Source organism: Callospermophilus lateralis, chromosome 1, assembly GCF_048772815.1.
Source record: "Callospermophilus lateralis isolate mCalLat2 chromosome 1, mCalLat2.hap1, whole genome shotgun sequence".
Classification (NCBI taxonomy): Eukaryota; Metazoa; Chordata; class Mammalia; order Rodentia; family Sciuridae; genus Callospermophilus; species Callospermophilus lateralis.
The window spans coordinates 155,940,699-155,946,142 of NC_135305.1; positions in this window are offsets into that span (position 1 = coordinate 155,940,699).

The following is a 5,444-nucleotide window of genomic DNA, read 5'->3' on the forward strand; positions in this document are numbered from 1 at the left end:
CTGCCTACAGTTACCACCAGCACAGAAATGGGAAAAAAAAATTCCAAAGGAATCTGGAGAAACATTGCCACAAGTAGGTAATGATCTCAAATCTCCTCATTCCTCTCTACCTAGTTGGTTTGAGCAATTCCCAGATATTATCATTTTTTTTTTTTTTTGGTACTGGGGATTGAACCCAGGGGTGTTCTACCACTGAGCTTCATCCCCAGCCTTTTTTCAAAAAAAAATATTTATTTTTTATTGTAAGTGGGCACACAATATCTTTATTTCATTTTTACATGGATCAAACCTAGTGCCTCACACATGCAAGGCAAGTGCTCTACTACTAAGCCACAACCCCAGCCCTTTCTATTTTGAGGCAGGGTCTCACTAAGTTGCTTAGGGCCTCACTAAATTGCCAAGGCTGGCCTTGAACTTGCAATCCTTCCATCTCAGTCTCCTGAGTCTCAAGGATCATAGGCCTGAACTACTGCCCTCAGCTTTATCCTAGATCTTAGAGAAGCAGTGAACCGGGGCTGGAGTTGTAGCTCAGTGGTAGAGCACTTGCCTTTCATGTGTGAGGCACTGGGTTCCATTCTCAGCAACTCATATGCATAATAAATAAAATAAAGGCCCAGGGCTGGGGATATAGCTCAGTTGGTAGAACACTTGTCTCACAGGCGCAGTGCCCTGGGTTCAATCCCCAGCACTACCACGACATTAAAAAAAAAAAAAGAAAAAGAGTCCACTTACAACTTAAAAAAAAAAAAAAGAAGAAGAAGAAGCAGTGAACCAGAAACCTGAATTGCCTCTTTGGAACTGGTTGCTACAGGTAACCCTTTATCTTGCAATATACCTCCTATGGTCACTGAGTTGAATTTAGATGGTACCAAGGCAAACTCTCTCTGGTTTCATGATTTTTGTAAATTATTCAACACTTACAATTACACCAGAAGGGTGAATGTATGTCTTTTCTGTGGCATCCCAGAACCCATGTAACAGGCCACCCAGGGATTCTCTTCTTCTCTAGCACAGGGACCAGTATATTCTGGCCAGGGAGTAAAATCCAGACTCTGGTCTATTTTCCAACAGCCCTCAAGCTAAGAATGATCTGTCATGGCCATAAAAAAATAGTTAAATAAAATAAAATGTGAAATTTATGTTGCATTACATGCAAAGCCCAACGTATTTTCTATTCTGGACTTTGATACAAAAAAAAAAAAAAATTTGCCAGCAGAGATTGTACTATTGTTTAAATTTGGCTTGAACTACTTAACCACTTAAGACAGACTCTGCAACATGACCTGCCACCTTGTAGATCTGTGTCCCTTACAGATGCAAATTATTTTTGCCTCCTAGAACTAAAATCCCTACAATTATGATTCCTTGCCTTATAGGATGTTAACCAGTTCAGTTACCTAACCTAGAAGTCCCGTTCTAACACTCCTTCACAATAGTGCCCAGTGCTTTGGTGGGCTTGGTTCACCTCCTGAATACCTTATTGATTCCTTGTTGATTTACAAGTTGAATAAAATTTTTGACCTGTGATCTCTTCATAGCCAGGCAGGAGTCATGCTTTTCACTTTGAGAGTTAGACATTGACATGCACTCGCTATTGTTTAGGGCAAACACCAAGCTGCTGATATAGTTCAACTTTATAAGTGGTTTCACTTTCCACAATTCCATTCATCCATAGTCAACTGTCTGAAAAGATTAAATGGAAAATTCTAGAAACAAACCACCCATATTTTTTAAATTGCACACAGTTCTGAGTAACAGTTCTGTCATATTCGTGGAAGCCGAATCATTTCTTTGTTCAGCATATCCACCTTGTAAGTCCACTCTCTGACCTTTAGTCACTTGGTGTAAGGATGGCCTTAGGCCTGAGCCTAAGCAACTCCATTTTAAAACTCCAGTTTGAAACCTGCAGTCTCACCAGGCACACCTACGGAACCCTCCATTATGGCCCTCAGGCACAAACAAGTCACTTCTCCTCGCCCTGACAAACTCAGAGTGTAGTCTCTGGCATGTTGCCCTCCCCCTGATAAGAGCAAGAAGCAAGAAAATCAGGGTGGGGACCACCATACCAGATGCTTTAAACTCAGAATGAATGACATTCACTGAGAAATCCAGTAGCAGCTGATAGGAATTGAAAGGGTGGTCAGAAGCCCCCAAACTTAGTATAAATGATGGAGCAAATGAACAGACATTCAGCCAGCCAATACACTGATGCACACAAGCCTGAGAGCCTGGTGAGGACCTAGGCTGACATCCCAACTCTTCTCATCTGCCTGATCCTCTGTGTTGTTCTCACCACTCTCAAACTCTACAGCAGCCTCCTGACTCAGGTGAGAAAAAGACTTCTCCCTATGACCGCCTCCTCAGCCAGCCGTCAGCTCCACCCCAGGAGAAGCCTGCCTTGGTTTCTGACCTGATCACCGTGGTCTGAGTGAGTGTGCAGCTGCTGGACTTAGAGCCTAAGGCTTCAGACTTTAGATCTGGCACTGGTTTAGCATGCAGAGGGAATGTCTGTCATGAGCCTGTCATGATTAAATGTGTTTTCAGTGCTTAGAATTAATCTAGAATTGTTTGCTGTGAATTGATTATATGTCTATTGCAGTGCCTAGCATTAAGGATTGACATTTTCTTGATTCAGAACCTATAGAGAGTGTAATTGTATTGAGTGATTTGAGTGAATAAAGCATTGAAAAGGGCAGAAGCGCATAGACGTTCTTTATTTCTCCCCCTCGACTGCGTAAGTCCCACGTTTTGTCCATCGCGACACTTAACTACCCTCTCAGTTATCAGAGTTTGTTTTCAAGTAATTTCACTTAATAATGGCCCCAAAGCACAGAGTAGTGATGTCAGCAATTTCCTTGAAATATGTTATAATTACTGGTGTAATTACAGTTGTTAATCTCTTACTGGGACTAATACATAAATTAAACATTATCTTGAGTATTTTATATATAGGAAAAGAGTGTGGTTATACAGGGTTCAGCACTGTCTGCCATTTTAGGCATCACTGGGGGTCTTGGAACGTACCCTTTGAGGGTGAGGGGGACTACTATAGTGGTACTCCCTGACACACAGGAGTAAATTATAGGCAGCTGACCTGGGGACTCAAACCCTCAAAACTGAACCTGCTGGCAGAAGGGTGGGGGTGGGGTGGGTGGGAAGTCCAGGCCAAGCCGAGCCCCTCTGGATAGTCTCTGTCCCTCCAGTCAGTTGGTTCCTCCTTGATTTCCTCTTTGGAGACTGTCTCCCTTCACCAGATCCAGAGCTTCTAGAGGTCCTAACTGTCTTGGCAGCCTTTGCCTTGCCAGCCCCTAGCACCCTGTGAGCTCTATGCTTGCTTAGGTGAATGGAAGTGGGAGGGGACATGGCCTTGCCCCCGGCAAGGCCCAGCTTAGGCCAGACATCCCTCTTCTCACGCTCCAACACCCTCCTCCTCTGACAACCTGCCAGTCTCTGTTATTGCCCTACTTTTGATGCTTCTCTCCCCATAGGTTGCATGTGGGGTGAGCACAGGGCCAGCCCTCGTGGGTCCATGTCCTACTCCACCCTAAACCCAGGAGGCCACAGGGAAGAACAGAGGACGAGGCCAGCTGAGGAGCAGGCTCAGAGCTGTGCCCTCCGCCACCAGGTTTGCATGTTGTTAGCATCGCCGTTGCTTGTCCTCATCAGAGCAGTCTTGAAGTCACTTACAGGGGAGGGTCCTGTTATTTCTGACTGGTCCCTCTTCTCCCTGAGGAATACGTCTTTGCAGGTCTGAACAAGCTAGGATAATTATGTTCAGTACTTAGACTTAATTATTCTAAAGTTAATAATATTCTGCTTTGGTCACTTTTCCATTGCTTTCTGTGCGTGGCATTTAAATGCTGTTTTCTTTTTTATTTTTTATAACTTCATTTTTTTATGTGGTGCTGAGGATTGAACCCAGTGTCTCACAAGTGTTAGGCAAGTGCTCCACTGATGAGCTTCCACCCCAGCCCCAGTTTAATTATTTTTTGGTGGGGTTGCCTTGCTGATGCTAGATTAGCACTCCATCACTGAGCCACACTCCAGCCCCTAAATGCAAGTTTTGTTGTTTTTTTTTAATATATGGCAATAGGATGTCTTAATTTTTATTTAAATAAAAACGAGCCGATGTGCTGGTCGTGGTGGCACACACCTGTAATCCCAGCAGCATGGGAGGCTGAGGCAGGAGGATCCTGAGTTGAAAGCCAGCCTCAGCAACACAGTGAGCCATCCTAAGTAACTCAGCAAGACCCTGTCTCTTAACAAAATTCAAAAAATGGATAGGGATATGGCTCAGTGATCAAACGCCCCTGAATTCAATCCCTGGTACAAAAAAAAAAAAAAAAAGAGTTGATTTAATGAAAAAAGGAAATAACAGTATATGCATACATGACAAAAATTATGAAATATTATTCAAAGAATTAAAACTAGTCTTTAGTGGACTGAGGTTGTTTATCCCAATGTGGCTTAGCCTGAATGAAACAAGGCCAGGGGTCAACTAATGAATGCTGCCCCCTGACACACACCATGTGCAAAAATCACACGAGGTAGTGGGGGTGGGGGGAATATTGGGGAATGATATTGGACAAATGATATTGTTATATTGTGTCCATGAACAAATATGTAACAAGGAATCCCACCATTATATATAATTAATCAATATAAAATATGGAAAAAATATAATCACACAATTTAAAAAATTAGAGGTTATCTTTTTTCTTAGGACAGAATCAAACTTTTCCTCAAATTCTCAAAGGAATCCATGACTCCAAAATGATCACAAATGGGATACCTGCGGTTCCCTCTTTCACTAATTCCCTGCCTCACCAAGGAGTATTCCAATCACCAGTCATCAAGAACACTGGTTTGCCAGGAACCAGGACTGAAGGAAGACTAGGTTCTGGACAGGACACTTGAGTGTCTGGCTCCTGAATCTCACTTATCTGAAGTATACGGGCATCTGGCTTGCAGTCTCCTGTGAAACTGGCCAGCACAACTGTGTCATTTGGTCTGACCAAGATTGTAAACTTTTTTTGTGTGTGGTGCTGGGGGTTGAACCCAGGGCCTTGTACATGTGAGATAAGCACTCTACCAACTGAGCTATATCCCCAGCCCAAGTTTGTGAACTTTGACAACAGAACACACCTCAGTCATTTGACACCTCACTCCTGGAGGACCATCCTCCTCTCTAGGGGCAGGGGCTATGAGTCCTGTGGGGGTTGTGTCCCCCTAGTGCCTGGTTCAGGACCTGCCTCAGGACCCGCCCCAGATAGACAGGCCAGATGTATTTGTGTATTGAATGTGTGAAGCCAAAGCCATTCACTCATGGATGGAGAGCCATGAGACACAAGGTGACATGCCAACAGCAGGCTAGACATCAGGACATGCCATTCAGCCTCGCAGCACCTCCCTGGGTTAGACAGATGGAGGAAGAAGCCCGGAGC